The sequence below is a fragment of the Pleurodeles waltl genome, chromosome 5, assembly GCF_031143425.1.
Source record: "Pleurodeles waltl isolate 20211129_DDA chromosome 5, aPleWal1.hap1.20221129, whole genome shotgun sequence".
In the NCBI taxonomy this organism is placed as follows: domain Eukaryota; kingdom Metazoa; phylum Chordata; class Amphibia; order Caudata; family Salamandridae; genus Pleurodeles; species Pleurodeles waltl.
In genome coordinates this window covers 75,240,208-75,258,119 of record NC_090444.1, presented here as the reverse complement: position 1 = coordinate 75,258,119, position 17,912 = coordinate 75,240,208, and positions in this window count along the sequence as shown.

Below are 17,912 nucleotides of genomic sequence, written 5' to 3'. Positions count from 1 at the left end.
CATTTTTATCGGGAGACGTGGGGGAACGCTGGGTGGAAGGAAATTTGTGGCTCCTCTCAGATTCCAGAACTTTCTGCCACAGAAATGTGAGGAACATGTGTTTTTTTAGCCAAATTTTGAGGTTTGCGAAGGATTCTGGGTAACAGAACCTGGTCCGAGCCACACAAGTCACCCCATCTTGGATTCCTGTAGGTCTCTAGTTTTCAGAAATGCACAGGTTTGGTAGGTTTCCCTAGGTGGTGGCTGAGCTACAGGCCAAAATCTACAGGTAAGCACTTTGCAAAAAACACCTCTGTTTTCCTTCAAAAATTTGGCTGTGTCCACGTTGTGCTTTGGGGCGTTTCCTGTCGCGGGCGCTAGGCCTACCCACACATTTGAGGTATCATTTTTATCGGGAGATGTGGGGGAACGCTGGGTGGAAGGAAATTTGTGGCTCCTCTCAGATTCCAGAACTTTCTGCCACAGAAATGTGAGGAACATGTGTTTTTTTAGCCAAATTTTGAGGTTTGTAAAGGATTCTGGGTAACAGAACCTGGTCCCAGCCACACAAGTCACCCCATCTTGGATTCCCCTAGGTCTCTAGTTTTCAGAAATGCACAGGTTTGGTAGGTTTCCCTAGGTGGCGGCTGCGCTACAGGCCAAAATCTACAGTTAGGCACTTTGCAAAAAACACCTCTGTTTTCCTTCAAAAATTTGGCTGTGTCCACGTTGCGCTTTGGGGCGTTTTCTGTCGCGGGCGCTAGGCCTACCCACACAAGTGAGGTATCATTTTTATCGGGAGACGTGGGGGAACGCTGGGTGGAAGGAAATTTGTGGCTCCTCTCAGATTCCAGAACTTTCTGCCACAGAAATGTGAGGAACATGTGTTTTTTTAGCCAAATTTTGAGGTTTGCAAAGGATTCTGGGTAACAGAACCTGGTCCCAGCCACACAAGTCACCCCATCTTGGATTCCCCTAGGTCTCTAGTTTTCAGAAATGCACAGGTTTAGTAGGTTTCCCTAGGTGGCGGCTGAACTAGAGGCCAAAATCTACAGGTAGGCACTTTGCAAAAAACACCTCTGTTTTCCTTAAAAAATGTGGCTGTGTCCACGTTGTGCTTTGGGGCGTTTCCTGTCGCGGGCGCTAGGCCTACCCACACAAGTGAGGTATCATTTTTATCGGGAGACGTGGGGGAACGCTGGGTGGAAGGAAATTTGTGGCTCCTCTCAGATTCTAGAACTTTCTGCCACAGAAATGTGAGGAACATGTGTTTTGTTAGCCAAATTTTGAGGTTTGCGAAGGATTCTGGGTAACAGAACCTGGTCCGAGCCACACAAGTCACCCCATCTTGGATTCCCCCAGGTCTCTAGCTTTCAGAAATGCACAGGTTTGGTAGATTTCCCTAGGTGGCGGCTGAGCTACAGGCCAAAATCTACAGGTAGGCACTTTGCTGAAAAACAGGTCTGTTTTCTGTGATGTGTCCACGTTGCGCTTTGGGGTGTTTCCTGTTGTGGGCGCTAGGCCTACCCACACAAGTGAGGTATCATTTTTATCGGGAGACGTGGGGGAACGCTGGGTGGAAGGAAATGTGTGGCTCCTCTCAGATTCCAGAACTTTCTGCCACAGAAATGTGAGGAACATGTGTTTTTTTAGCCAATATTTGAGGTTTGCAAAGGATTCTGGGTAACAGAACCTGGTCCCAGCCACACAAGTCACCCCATCTTGGATTCCCCTAGGTCTCTAGTTTTCAGAAATGCACAGGTTTGGTAGGTTTCCCTAGGTGGCGGCTGAGCTACAGGCCAGAATCTACAGGTAGGCACTTTGCAAAAAACACCTATGTTTTCCTTCAAAAATGTGGCTGTGTCCACGTTGCGCTTTGGGGCGTTTCCTGTCACGGGCGCTAGGCCTACCCACACAAGTGAGGTATCATTTTTATCGGGAGACGTGGGGGAACGCTGGGTGGAAGGAAATTTGTGGCTCCTCTCAGATTTCAGAACTTTCTGCCACAGAATTGTGAGGAACATGTGTTTTTTTAACCAAATTTTGAGGTTTGCAAAGGATTCTGGGTAACAGAACCTGGTCCCAGCCACACAAGTCACCCCATCTTGGATTCCCCTAGGTCTCTAGTTTTCAGAAATGCACAGGTTTGATAGGTTTCCCTAGGTGGCGGCTGAGCTACAGGCCAAAATCTACAGGTAGGCACTTTGCTAAAAACAGGTCTGTTTTCTGTGATGTGTCCACGTTGCGCTTTGGGGTGTTTCCTGTCGCGGGCGCTAGGCCTACCCACACAAGTGAGGTATCATTTTTATCGGGAGACATGGGGGAATGCTGGGTGCAAGGAAATTTGTGGCTCCTCTCAGATTTCAGAACTTTCTGCCACAGAAATGTGAGGAACATGTGTTTTTTTAGCCAAATTTTGAGGTTTGCAAAAAGATTCTGGGTAACAGAACCTGGTCCCAGCCACACAAGTCACCCCATCTTGGATTCCCCTAGGTCTCTAGTTTTCAGAAAAGCACAGGTTTGGTAGGTTTCCCAGGTGGCGGCTGAGCTACAGGCCAAAATCTACAGGTAGGCACTTTGCAAAAAACACCTCTGTTTTCCTTAAAAAATTTGGCTGTGTCCACATTGCGCTTTGGGGCGTTTCCTGTCGCGGGCGCTAGGCCTACCCACACAAGGGAGGTATCATTTTTATCGGGAGACGTGGGGGAACGCTGGGTGGAAGGAAATTTGTGGCTCCTCTCAGATTCTAGAACTTTCTGCCACAGAAATGTGAGGAACATGTGTTTTTTTAGCCAAATTTTGAGGTTTGCGAAGGATTCTGGGTAACAGAACTTGGTCCGAGCCACACAAGTCACCCCATCTTGGATTCCCGTAGGTCTCTAGTTTTCAAAAATGCACAGGTTTGGTAGGTTTCCCTAGGTGGCGGCTGAGCTACAGGCCAAAATCTACAGGTAGGCACTTTGCAAAAAACACCTCTGTTTTCCTTCAAAAATGTGGCTGTGTCCACGTTGTGCTTTGGGGCGTTTCCTGTCGCGGGCGCTAGGCCTACCCACACAAGTGAGGTATCATTTTTATCGGGAGACGTGGGGGAACGCTGGGTGGAAGGAAATTTGTGGCTCCTCTCAGATTCCAGAACTTTCTGCCACAGAAATGTGAGGAACATGTGTTTTTTTAGCCAAATGTTGAGGTTTGCAAAGGATTCTGGGTAACAGAACCTGGTCCCAGCCACACAAGTCACCCTATCTTGGATTCCCCTAGGTCTCTAGTTTTCAGAAAAGCACAGGTTTGGTAGGTTTCCCTAGGTGGCGGCTGAGCTACAGGCCAAAATCTGCAGGTAGGCACTTTGCAAAAAACACCTCTGTTTTCCTTAAAAAATGTGGCTGTGTCCACGTTGTGCTTTGGGGCGTTTCCTGTCGCGGGCGCTAGGCCTACCCACACAAGTGAGGTATCATTTTTATCGGGAGACGTGGGGGAACGCTGGGTGGAAGGAAATTTGTGGCTCCTCTCAGATTCTAGAACTTTCTGCCACAGAAATGTGAGGAACATGTGTTTTTTTAGCCAAATTTTGAGGTTTGCGAAGGATTCTGGGTAACAGAACTTGGTCCGAGCCACACAAGTCACCCCATCTTGGATTCCCGTAGGTCTCTAGTTTTCAAAAATGCACAGGTTTGGTAGGTTTCCCTAGGTGGCGGCTGAGCTACAGGCCAAAATCTACAGGTAGGCACTTTGCAAAAAACACCTCTGTTTTCCTTCAAAAATTTGGCTGTGTCCACGTTGTGCTTTGGGGCGTTTCCTGTCGCGGGCGCTAGGCCTACCCACACAAGTGAGGTATCATTTTTATCGGGAGACGTGGGGGAACGCTGGGTGGAAGGAAATTTGTGGCTCCTCTCAGATTCCAGAACTTTCTGCCACAGAAATGTGAGGAACATGTGTTTTTTTAGCCAAATGTTGAGGTTTGCAAAGGATTCTGGGTAACAGAACCTGGTCCCAGCCACACAAGTCACCCTATCTTGGATTCCCCTAGGTCTCTAGTTTTCAGAAAAGCACAGGTTTGGTAGGTTTCCCTAGGTGGCGGCTGAGCTACAGGCCAAAATCTGCAGGTAGGCACTTTGCAAAAAACACCTATGTTTTCCTTCAAAAATGTGGCTGTGTCCACGTTGCGCTTTGGGGCGTTTCCTGTCACGGGCGCTAGGCCTACCCACACAAGTGAGGTATCATTTTTATCGGGAGACGTGGGGGAACGCTGGGTGGAAGGAAATTTGTGGCTCCTCTCAGATTTCAGAACTTTCTGCCACAGAATTGTGAGGAACATGTGTTTTTTTAACCAAATTTTGAGGTTTGCAAAGGATTCTGGGTAACAGAACCTGGTCCCAGCCACACAAGTCACCCCATCTTGGATTCCCCTAGGTCTCTAGTTTTCAGAAATGCACAGGTTTGATAGGTTTCCCTAGGTGGCGGCTGAGCTACAGGCCAAAATCTACAGGTAGGCACTTTGCTAAAAACAGGTCTGTTTTCTGTGATGTGTCCACGTTGCGCTTTGGGGTGTTTCCTGTCGCGGGCGCTAGGCCTACCCACACAAGTGAGGTATCATTTTTATCGGGAGACATGGGGGAATGCTGGGTGCAAGGAAATTTGTGGCTCCTCTCAGATTCCAGAACTTTCTGCCACAGAAATGTGAGGAACATGTGTTTTTTTAGCCAAATTTTGAGGTTTGCAAAAAGATTCTGGGTAACAGAACCTGGTCCCAGCCACACAAGTCACCCCATCTTGGATTCCCCTAGGTCTCTAGTTTTCAGAAAAGCACAGGTTTGGTAGGTTTCCCAGGTGGCGGCTGAGCTACAGGCCAAAATCTACAGGTAGGCACTTTGCAAAAAACACCTCTGTTTTCCTTAAAAAATTTGGCTGTGTCCACATTGCGCTTTGGGGCGTTTCCTGTCGCGGGCGCTAGGCCTACCCACACAAGGGAGGTATCATTTTTATCGGGAGACGTGGGGGAACGCTGGGTGGAAGGAAATTTGTGGCTCCTCTCAGATTCTAGAACTTTCTGCCACAGAAATGTGAGGAACATGTGTTTTTTTAGCCAAATTTTGAGGTTTGCGAAGGATTCTGGGTAACAGAACTTGGTCCGAGCCACACAAGTCACCCCATCTTGGATTCCCGTAGGTCTCTAGTTTTCAAAAATGCACAGGTTTGGTAGGTTTCCCTAGGTGGCGGCTGAGCTACAGGCCAAAATCTACAGGTAGGCACTTTGCAAAAAACACCTCTGTTTTCCTTCAAAAATTTGGCTGTGTCCACGTTGTGCTTTGGGGCGTTTCCTGTCGCGGGCGCTAGGCCTACCCACACAAGTGAGGTATCATTTTTATCGGGAGACGTGGGGGAACGCTGGGTGGAAGGAAATTTGTGGCTCCTCTCAGATTCCAGAACTTTCTGCCACAGAAATGTGAGGAACATGTGTTTTTTTAGCCAAATGTTGAGGTTTGCAAAGGATTCTGGGTAACAGAACCTGGTCCCAGCCACACAAGTCACCCTATCTTGGATTCCCCTAGGTCTCTAGTTTTCAGAAAAGCACAGGTTTGGTAGGTTTCCCTAGGTGGCGGCTGAGCTACAGGCCAAAATCTGCAGGTAGGCACTTTGCAAAAAACACCTCTGTTTTCCTTAAAAAATGTGGCTGTGTCCACGTTGTGCTTTGGGGCGTTTCCTGTCGCGGGCGCTAGGCCTACCCACACAAGTGAGGTATCATTTTTATCGGGAGACGTGGGGGAACGCTGGGTGGAAGGAAATTTGTGGCTCCTCTCAGATTCTAGAACTTTCTGCCACAGAAATGTGAGGAACATGTGTTTTTTTAGCCAAATTTTGAGGTTTGCGAAGGATTCTGGGTAACAGAACCGGGTCCGAGCCACACAAGTCACCCCATCTTGGATTCCTGTAGGTCTCTAGTTTTCAGAAATGCACAGGTTTGGTAGGTTTCCCTAGGTGGTGGCTGAGCTACAGGCCAAAATCTACAGGTAAGCACTTTGCAAAAAACACCTCTGTTTTCCTTCAAAAATTTGGCTGTGTCCACGTTGTGCTTTGGGGCGTTTCCTGTCGCGGGCGCTAGGCCTACCCACACAAGTGAGGTATCATTTTTATCGGGAGATGTGGGGGAACGCTGGGTGGAAGGAAATTTGTGGCTCCTCTCAGATTCCAGAACTTTCTGCCACAGAAATGTGAGGAACATGTGTTTTTTTAGCCAAATTTTGAGGTTTGTAAAGGATTCTGGGTAACAGAACCTGGTCCCAGCCACACAAGTCACCCCATCTTGGATTCCCCTAGGTCTCTAGTTTTCAGAAATGCACAGGTTTGGTAGGTTTCCCTAGGTGGCGGCTGCGCTACAGGCCAAAATCTACAGTTAGGCACTTTGCAAAAAACACCTCTGTTTTCCTTCAAAAATTTGGCTGTGTCCACGTTGCGCTTTGGGGCGTTTTCTGTCGCGGGCGCTAGGCCTACCCACACAAGTGAGGTATCATTTTTATCGGGAGACGTGGGGGAACGCTGGGTGGAAGGAAATTTGTGGCTCCTCTCAGATTCCAGAACTTTCTGCCACAGAAATGTGAGGAACATGTGTTTTTTTAGCCAAATTTTGAGGTTTGCGAAGGATTCTGGGTAACAGAACCTGGTCCGAGCCACACAAGTCACCCCATCTTGGATTCCTGTAGGTCTCTAGTTTTCAGAAATGCACAGGTTTGGTAGGTTTCCCTAGGTGGTGGCTGAGCTACAGGCCAAAATCTACAGGTAAGCACTTTGCAAAAAACACCTCTGTTTTCCTTCAAAAATTTGGCTGTGTCCACGTTGTGCTTTGGGGCGTTTCCTGTCGCGGGCGCTAGGCCTACCCACACAAGTGAGGTATCATTTTTATCGGGAGATGTGGGGGAACGCTGGGTGGAAGGAAATTTGTGGCTCCTCTCAGATTCCAGAACTTTCTGCCACAGAAATGTGAGGAACATGTGTTTTTTTAGCCAAATTTTGAGGTTTGTAAAGGATTCTGGGTAACAGAACCTGGTCCCAGCCACACAAGTCACCCCATCTTGGATTCCCCTAGGTCTCTAGTTTTCAGAAATGCACAGGTTTGGTAGGTTTCCCTAGGTGGCGGCTGCGCTACAGGCCAAAATCTACAGTTAGGCACTTTGCAAAAAACACCTCTGTTTTCCTTCAAAAATTTGGCTGTGTCCACGTTGCGCTTTGGGGCGTTTTCTGTCGCGGGCGCTAGGCCTACCCACACAAGTGAGGTATCATTTTTATCGGGAGACGTGGGGGAACGCTGGGTGGAAGGAAATTTGTGGCTCCTCTCAGATTCCAGAACTTTCTGCCACAGAAATGTGAGGAACATGTGTTTTTTTAGCCAAATTTTGAGGTTTGCAAAGGATTCTGGGTAACAGAACCTGGTCCCAGCCACACAAGTCACCCCATCTTGGATTCCCCTAGGTCTCTAGTTTTCAGAAATGCACAGGTTTTGTAGGTTTCCCTAGGTGGCGGCTGAACTAGAGGCCAAAATCTACAGGTAGGCACTTTGCAAAAAACACCTCTGTTTTCCTTAAAAAATGTGGCTGTGTCCACGTTGTGCTTTGGGGCGTTTCCTGTTGCGGGCGCTAGGCCTACCCACACAAGTGAGGTATCATTTTTATCGGGAGACATGGGGGAACGCTGGGTGGAAGGAAATTTGTGGCTCCTCTCAGATTCTAGAACTTTCTGCCACAGAAATGTGAGGAACATGTGTTTTGTTAGCCAAATTTTGAGGTTTGCGAAGGATTCTGGGTAACAGAACCTGGTCCGAGCCACACAAGTCACCCCATCTTGGATTCCCCCAGGTCTCTAGCTTTCAGAAATGCACAGGTTTGGTAGATTTCCCTAGGTGGCGGCTGAGCTACAGGCCAAAATCTACAGGTAGGCACTTTGCTGAAAAACAGGTCTGTTTTCTGTGATGTGTCCACGTTGCGCTTTGGGGTGTTTCCTGTTGTGGGCGCTAGGCCTACCCACACAAGTGAGGTATCATTTTTATCGGGAGACGTGGGGGAACGCTGGGTGGAAGGAAATGTGTGGCTCCTCTCAGATTCCAGAACTTTCTGCCACAGAAATGTGAGGAACATGTGTTTTTTTAGCCAATATTTGAGGTTTGCAAAGGATTCTGGGTAACAGAACCTGGTCCCAGCCACACAAGTCACCCCATCTTGGATTCCCCTAGGTCTCTAGTTTTCAGAAATGCACAGGTTTGGTAGGTTTCCCTAGGTGGCGGCTGAGCTACAGGCCAGAATCTACAGGTAGGCACTTTGCAAAAAACACCTATGTTTTCCTTCAAAAATGTGGCTGTGTCCACGTTGCGCTTTGGGGCGTTTCCTGTCACGGGCGCTAGGCCTACCCACACAAGTGAGGTATCATTTTTATCGGGAGACGTGGGGGAACGCTGGGTGGAAGGAAATTTGTGGCTCCTCTCAGATTTCAGAACTTTCTGCCACAGAATTGTGAGGAACATGTGTTTTTTTAACCAAATTTTGAGGTTTGCAAAGGATTCTGGGTAACAGAACCTGGTCCCAGCCACACAAGTCACCCCATCTTGGATTCCCCTAGGTCTCTAGTTTTCAGAAATGCACAGGTTTGATAGGTTTCCCTAGGTGGCGGCTGAGCTACAGGCCAAAATCTACAGGTAGGCACTTTGCTAAAAACAGGTCTGTTTTCTGTGATGTGTCCACGTTGCGCTTTGGGGTGTTTCCTGTCGCGGGCGCTAGGCCTACCCACACAAGTGAGGTATCATTTTTATCGGGAGACATGGGGGAATGCTGGGTGCAAGGAAATTTGTGGCTCCTCTCAGATTTCAGAACTTTCTGCCACAGAAATGTGAGGAACATGTGTTTTTTTAGCCAAATTTTGAGGTTTGCAAAAAGATTCTGGGTAACAGAACCTGGTCCCAGCCACACAAGTCACCCCATCTTGGATTCCCCTAGGTCTCTAGTTTTCAGAAAAGCACAGGTTTGGTAGGTTTCCCAGGTGGCGGCTGAGCTACAGGCCAAAATCTACAGGTAGGCACTTTGCAAAAAACACCTCTGTTTTCCTTAAAAAATTTGGCTGTGTCCACATTGCGCTTTGGGGCGTTTCCTGTCGCGGGCGCTAGGCCTACCCACACAAGGGAGGTATCATTTTTATCGGGAGACGTGGGGGAACGCTGGGTGGAAGGAAATTTGTGGCTCCTCTCAGATTCTAGAACTTTCTGCCACAGAAATGTGAGGAACATGTGTTTTTTTAGCCAAATTTTGAGGTTTGCGAAGGATTCTGGGTAACAGAACTTGGTCCGAGCCACACAAGTCACCCCATCTTGGATTCCCGTAGGTCTCTAGTTTTCAAAAATGCACAGGTTTGGTAGGTTTCCCTAGGTGGCGGCTGAGCTACAGGCCAAAATCTACAGGTAGGCACTTTGCAAAAAACACCTCTGTTTTCCTTCAAAAATGTGGCTGTGTCCACGTTGTGCTTTGGGGCGTTTCCTGTCGCGGGCGCTAGGCCTACCCACACAAGTGAGGTATCATTTTTATCGGGAGACGTGGGGGAACGCTGGGTGGAAGGAAATTTGTGGCTCCTCTCAGATTCCAGAACTTTCTGCCACAGAAATGTGAGGAACATGTGTTTTTTTAGCCAAATGTTGAGGTTTGCAAAGGATTCTGGGTAACAGAACCTGGTCCCAGCCACACAAGTCACCCTATCTTGGATTCCCCTAGGTCTCTAGTTTTCAGAAAAGCACAGGTTTGGTAGGTTTCCCTAGGTGGCGGCTGAGCTACAGGCCAAAATCTGCAGGTAGGCACTTTGCAAAAAACACCTCTGTTTTCCTTAAAAAATGTGGCTGTGTCCACGTTGTGCTTTGGGGCGTTTCCTGTCGCGGGCGCTAGGCCTACCCACACAAGTGAGGTATCATTTTTATCGGGAGACGTGGGGGAACGCTGGGTGGAAGGAAATTTGTGGCTCCTCTCAGATTCTAGAACTTTCTGCCACAGAAATGTGAGGAAAATGTGTTTTTTTAGCCAAATTTTGAGGTTTGCGAAGGATTCTGGGTAACAGAACCGGGTCCGAGCCACACAAGTCACCCCATCTTGGATTCCTGTAGGTCTCTAGTTTTCAGAAATGCACAGGTTTGGTAGGTTTCCCTAGGTGGTGGCTGAGCTACAGGCCAAAATCTACAGGTAAGCACTTTGCAAAAAACACCTCTGTTTTCCTTCAAAAATTTGGCTGTGTCCACGTTGTGCTTTGGGGCGTTTCCTGTCGCGGGCGCTAGGCCTACCCACACAAGTGAGGTATCATTTTTATCGGGAGATGTGGGGGAACGCTGGGTGGAAGGAAATTTGTGGCTCCTCTCAGATTCCAGAACTTTCTGCCACAGAAATGTGAGGAACATGTGTTTTTTTAGCCAAATTTTGAGGTTTGTAAAGGATTCTGGGTAACAGAACCTGGTCCCAGCCACACAAGTCACCCCATCTTGGATTCCCCTAGGTCTCTAGTTTTCAGAAATGCACAGGTTTAGTAGGTTTCCCTAGGTGGCGGCTGAACTAGAGGCCAAAATCTACAGGTAGGCACTTTGCTAAAAACAGGTCTGTTTTTTGTGATGTGTCCACGTTGTGTTTTGGGGCATATCCTGTCGCGGGCGCTAGGCCTACCCACACAAGTGTGGTATCATTTTTATAGGGAGACTTGGGGGAACATAGAATAGCAAAACAATTGTTATTGCCCCGTGTCTTTCTCTACATTTTTCCCTTCCAAATGTAAGACAGTGTGTAAAAAAGACGTCTATTTGAGAAATGCCCTGTAATTCACATGCTAGTATGGGCACCCCGGAATTCAGAGATGTGCAAATAACCACTGCTTCTCAACACCTTATCTTGTGCCCATTTTGGAAATACAAAGGTTTTCTTGATAGCTATTTTTTACTCTTTATATTTCAGCAAATTAATTGCTGTATACCCGGCATAGAATGAAAATCTACTGCAGGGTGCAGGTCATTTATTGGCTCTGGGTACCTAGAGTTCTTGATGAACCTATAAGCCCTATATATCCCCGCAACCAGAAGAGTCCAGCAGACGTAACGGTATATTGCTTTTGAAAATCTGACATTGCAGGAAAAAATTACAGAGTAAAACTTAGAGAAAAATTGATGTTTTTTTCACCTCAATTTCAATATTTTTCTTTTTCAGTTGTTATTTTCTGTAGGAAACCCTTGTAGGATCTACACAAATTACCCCTTGCTGAATTCAGAATTTTGTCTACTTTTCAGAAATGTTGCGGTTTCTGGGATCCAGCATTGGTTTCATGCCCATTTCTGTCACTGACTGGAAGGAGGCTGAAAGCACAAAAAATCATAAAAATGCGGTATGTCCCAGTAAAATGCCAAAATTGTGTTGAAAAATTGGGTTTTCTGATTCAAGTCTGCCTGTTTCTGAAAGCTGGGAAGCTGGTGATTTTATCACCGCAAACCCTTTGTTGATGCCCTTTTCAGGGAAAAAAACACAAGCCTTCTTCTGCAGCCCATTTTTCCCATTTTTTTTAAAAAAACGAAATTTTCACTGTTTTTTGGCTAATTGCTTGGCCTCCTTCTGGGGAACCCACAAAGTCTGGGTACCTCTAGAATCCCTAGGATGTTGGAAAAAAAGGACGCAAATTTGGCGTGGGTAGCTTACGTGAACAAAAAGTTATGAGGGCCTAAGCGCGAACTGCTCCAAATAGCCAAAAAAAGGCTCGGCACAGGAGGGGGAAAAGGCCTGGCAGCGAAGGGGTTAATCAGCACATTCTCTCAAGACACTCAAAAAATACACTATTACTTCACCTTGTCACATACATATCATCACAGTCTTTAGCACCTGTGGCACCCAGTCCGACAAGCATTATTGGTGCTCCCACTCCCATGACCACCTCTTCTGATTCCCTCACTATCACAAGCAAAAGTGGCCAATGCATGCACTGATGAGTTTAACATGAGATGTGAGGCGAGGCAGGTGTATTCTCCTCCCTTTTCTTTTTTGTGATATTTAAAGGGGCTGGAGAAGTCATTAGTGGAGGCTAAGGTAGACTGCCCAATAATTGGCTCACGTTCTTTACCAGTCCTGCTATATGCGGACGCTGCGTCCTAATGGCCAGAACCGCAAATGGTCTGCAATAGATATTGGATGTATTCGATAAACTCATGGGGGAACTGGATCGTTCAGGCGACCTGACAAAATCATACATCATGGTGATGAGCCCCAAACTTTCAAAGTCCAGGACCGTCAACCTAAAAGGGGCACCACTAGCTAAAGTTGAGAGAGTGCCTATCAAAGGCATTTGTTATGTGTCCCACAATGCACCTCCCCCCGCCAATGAGGACCTGGGGCTTAAATGTCTTAGCAATCTTATTGCTGTGAGCCTGCTGTTTTCATGGATTAGGGCAGTGGTTCCCAACCTTTTGATTCCTGTGGACCCCCACTTTAACAATAATGGAACCCAGGGACCCCCACTGAATCATCATGGGAATCCGGGGACTCCCGTCTAAGTCATTACTGGAAGCTGGGGACCTAATTTGGCAATATTTGTTAATATTTTTTAATTTTCTAGGCTCAGGCGGACCCCCTGAGAAGGATTTGCGGACCCCCAGGGGTCCCCGGACCACAGGTTAGGAACCACTGGATTAGGGTGTTCAAGGAGGAGTTAGTCCTTAATCTTCTAATTGTCTAGAGATGAATCCAGCCCTCAAAATTCCTTGGTTAAAATACTTGAAGGAGTCTTTTACCAAGCTAGGGAGGGCGGGGATATTCCTTAACCCAGAGGGCATAACCAAGACAGACGCTAAGTGGGTCAAAGATTATTACTGAGAAGGGGCATTAATGCTAAGGGATAAGGGCGAGATGGCTAAATCCTCTGTTCGCCGATATGTGCTTTTCTGCAACTTGGGATATTGAGCCATATTTAATAATGGTAGAAAACAATAGGGACAGAAGTCTACTAACTCGCCTGAGGTTTAACCTGTTGCATTTGTCTCTAGGCTTTCTACTGGGATGATATGATTTTGAGTTGCTGAGTCAATGTAGATGTGATAATATGTCCCCCCAATATAATGAATATTATATGTTGTGCTGTAAATGTTATCTTGCATCAAGGATTCAATATATTGTCCGCCTCCTCAAAGGGTCTGGTTTGAGGCCAGTTAGTCCGGCATTCTTATACTTGCAAATATTTACAGGGGCCTGGGTGATAGCTAGCGTTACTAAATTTGTAAATGCTGCTATTTTAATCAGACATACCTTGGAAGAGCTTTCTTTTTAACATTGTTTGTAGTTATTTTTTTGATATTATTTCTATTTTAATCAGACATACCTTGGAAGGGCTTTCTTTTTAACTTTGTTTTTAGTTACTTTTTTTTAATATAATTTCTTATTGTATTTATTATGTATCTACTTCTGTTTTTTTCTTATAGTTTCATTTATGTTAACCAAATAAAGAAAAAAAAAAGAGATACTGATCCAAACATACAAGATCCGACAATGTTTTATATCAGCGAACAGGGACACACCTAGGAATTCTGGACGTGGGTGCAGCAGAGAAAAACATTTTTTTTTTACAGTGATTCACTGTGTTCAAGCGGACAAATTAAGCAGACAAGCTTCATCCTCCCACAAGTGGGAACTCAATCAAGTAGTACTCAAACAGATCTTTGAATGGTGGGGAACACCAGAGGTAGTCTTAATCGCAACACAAGCAGATGCCAATACTTAGCGTCAAGATGCCCAGACCACCAATCTCTGGGGAATGCCCTGTAGATAAACTAGTCTGGGACATTTGACCCCACCGCCCACCCCCCTCATCCCCCCCCACGGACCCTCCTGCATCCCCTCCGCTAATGGATACCAGTGTTACTCAGGGTAATTAACAATTGCACACAAAAAAAACAAGGTGAAGCTGATACTTATTGCCCCACAGTGGGCAAGACTCACATGGTACTCAAAACTAATACAAATGGCACAGGGAAATATTTTAAAATTACTAAAGCGGCAAGACCTGCTGTCAGTGCAAGGAGGGAGAGTGCTTCATTTGGAAACAGTCGTTAAGGTTGGCAGCATGGCTCCTGAAGGCTTAGGCCAGTATTTATACTTTTTTAGCGCCGCATTTGTGTCACTTTTTGACGCAAAAGCGGCGCAAACATGCAAAATACAATTGTATTTTGTAAGTTTGCACTGTTTTTGCGTCAAAAAGCGGCGCAAATGCGGGGCTAAAAAAAGTATAAATATGGGCCTTAGAGTTTGGTCATCAAGACTTGCCCGAAAAGATAATGGCAGTTCTAAGAGGCAAGAAAGCCAACAAATAGAAAATGTTATATGCCAAAGATCAGGTTTGGTACAGCCAAACACTGGACATTACAGTCCTTAAATACCTTACACATCTCCTAGACTGCGATCTTACTTACGCATTGTTAAAAGTTTACCTGGCAGAAATTGTGGCACACAGAAGTGGACATATAGGAAGCTTCTTTAGAGCACCAGTCATAAAAAGCTTCCCAGTGAGGGCAAAGAGAATTGCACCACTCAGTCAGGTACCAGCACCTACATGGAGCCTTAATCTTATTTTAACCCAACTCATGACAAAGCCCTTTGAACCTCTACACAAATCTTCATTGAATATGCTAACACTGAAAACTGCCTTTCCGGTATCTATGACCTCAGTCTGCAGAGTGAATGAACTACACGTGCTTACAATCCAAGAGCCATACCTGAGAATACACATGAAGAGTAGTTACAAGGACGGTCCCTCATTTCCTTCCCAAGGTAATTTCATATTAATCAAATGATTCAAATTCTAAGTTTTTTTTCTCCCTAGAACCAAAAAATCAAGGGGGAAAAGAAAAGCGTTACTCACACTAGATGCAAGAAGAGTAATTGTCCAATATATAAAGGGCAAAGTCAAATAGGAAAACAAAACAAATATTTGTTTCCTTTGTTAGCAGCAATCTTTGCAAACCAGTGACCAATGATACAATTGCCAAATGGTTTTCACAAACCATCCAAATGTGTCATGCAATTGCAGAAGTACAGTGGTTCCTTGAGGACTTCCTCCCTGTTATTACGCAGGCTGTTCAAGTTGGTGGCAATGCTGTGCAATTCACCACCCCCTGTGGTTTGGATACCACGGTTTATCTAACCAGCGTGGTGGGCACCAGTGTTGGCTCCAAGGAGACACCCTGGCATGACATCCATGGGCTTCTCAGAGGACGTTCACTCCACATTAATCCCTCAGGTGCCCTGAATGTAATGGTTACGTCCTGGGCAACACCGCTCGGGTGCCAGCACGTAACCGTTACGTCCAAGTAGGGGCTCTCGGGGGAAGCGGGGGCTCGCACACCCCCCTCCGCTGAGCAGGGATGGAAGGGGAATTGTTTCCCCTCCTACCCACCCATTTTTTTTTTGTTAGTTTCACATGAGGGGAGCGACCCCTTAGGCAAGGGTTGCTCCCCTGAGGGGGGCAAATTTGTTTTAGGCCATTTCTGTCCCCCTTGGGTGCAGATTGGCCTATTGTAATTAGGCCAATCTACCCCTGGGGGGGGGGCGGAAAACCCTAGACATCAGGGATTTCTTTTCTTTTTGCTTATTTTATTTTTCTATATGTGGGGAGTGACCCCTTAGGCAAGGGTTGCTCCCCGGGGGGGAAGGGCAAATTGTCTTTAGGCCACTTCTGCCCACAGGGGCAGATCAGCCTATTTTTATTACGCCATTCTGCCCCCAAGGGGGGCAGACACCACTAGATACCATGGATTTTTTTTATTTTGAGTAAGTATCACGCAAGGGGGCAAAAAAGTTTCCAGCCATTTCTTGCCCTCTTGGGAGCAGATCGCCCTATTGTTATTTTGCCGATCTGCTCCAAAGGGGGGGCTGAAACCACTAGGCTCTGGGGATTATTATTTTTTGCGCCAATTTCATGCAAGGGGCAGGTCAGCCTATTTTTGTAAGGCCCATCTGCCCCCAAGGGGCAGAAAGCCCACCAGAAACCAGGGAAGATATTTTTTTCAAAATAGGAGGGGGAGGGCATGACTGTACCCCCACCCCAAAGAAATGGGGCCAAAGTTGTTCTGTCCACCAGTGGGCAGATGGGGCAATTACCCCCGATCCACACCCTGGGGGGCAGAAAGTCTACTAGATGCCAGGGAATTAAAAAACAAAATAGTGGGGTGATGGCTACCAACCAGTATGGGCATGGTTATGCCCCCACCCCAACTCAAAGGGGTAACAGTCTTTCAGCTCTCCCCCCACACACTAAAACATGTTATCCCACGGCAAGCAAGAACATTTTTTAAACATTTTTGTGATGGAACCTTCCAGGACGGGCAGGAATCCACACAATTCCTACCACCCAGCACTGTCTCTTCTATACCGATAAAAATGTTGCCCCACTTATCTGCCTAGAATTTTTCTTTTTTTTTCTTTTCAAACTGCCCTTTTGGACTTGCTTTGGTTCCCCCTCAATTTCGACATGTTTTTGGCTCTTCCCTGTCACAGGCACTTGGCCCACCTACACAAGTGAGGTTTAATTTTTACCGGGAGACTGAGGGGAACGTTGGCTGGTAGGAAATTTGTCCCGGTGCGGTGATCCCACACAGAAATGTGGGAAAAATTAGATTTGTTTTTTAACTAAATTTGAGGTTTGCTGAGGATTCTGGGTAAGAAAACACTGGGGGATCCACACAAGTCACACTTCCCTGGATGCCCTTTGGTGTCTAGTTTTCAGAAATGTCTGGGTTTGGTAGGTTTCCCTATATGGCTGCTGAGCCCAAGACCAAAAACGTAGGTGCCCCTTCCCCGCAAAAACAGGTAGTTTAGTATTTGATAATTTTGATGTGTCCAGATAATGTTTTGGGGCATTTCCTTTCGCGGGCACTAGGCCTACCCACACAAGTGAGGTACAATTTTTATCACGAGACTTGGGGGAACGCTGGGTGGAAAGAAATTTGTGGCTCCTCTCCGATTCCAGAACTTTCTGTTACCGAAATGTGAAGAAAAAGTGTTTTTGGCCAGATTTTGAGGTTTGCAAAGGATTCTGGGTAACAGAACCTGGTGAGAGCCCCAGAAGTCACCCCATCCTGGATTCCCCTGGGTGTCTAGTTGTAAAAAAAAAAGAAATGCACCGGTTTGGTTGGTTTCCCAAGGTGCCGGCTGAGCTAGAGGCCAAATTCCACAGCTAGGCACTTTGCAAAAAACAGCTCTGTTTTCTTTGAGAAAATGTGATGTGTCCCTGTTGTGTTTTGGGGCATTTCCTGTCGCCGGTGCTAGGCCTACCTACACAAGTGAGGTACCTTTCTTATCGTGAGACTTGGGGGAACGCTGAGTGGAAGCAAATTTGTGGCTTCTCTCAGATTCCAGAACTTTCTGTCACCGAAATTTGAGGAATAAGTTTTTTTTGGCCAAATTTTGAGGTTTGAAAGGATTCTGGGTAACAGAACCTGGTGAGAGCCCCACAAGTCACCCCATCTTGGATTCCCCTAGGTGTCTAATTTTAAAAAATGCACAGGTTTGGTAGGTTTCCCTAGGTGACGCCTGAGCTAGAGATCAAAATCCACAGCTAGGCACTTCCAAAAAACACACATCAGTTTTCAATGTAAGAATGTCATGTGTCCATGTTGCGTTTCCTGTCACGGGAGTTAGGCCTACCCAGGCAAGTGAGGTACCATTTTTATCAGGAGACTTGGGGGAACACAGAATAAAAGAACAAGTGTTATGCCCCTTGTCTTTCTCTACATTTTTTCCTTCCAAATGTAAGACAGTGTGTAAAATAGACGTCTATTTGAGAAATGCCCCATAATTCACATGCCAGTATGGGGACCACAGAATTTAGAGATGTGCAAATAACCACTGCTTCTCAACACCTTATCTTGTGCCCATTTCGGAAATACAAAGGTTTTCTTGATA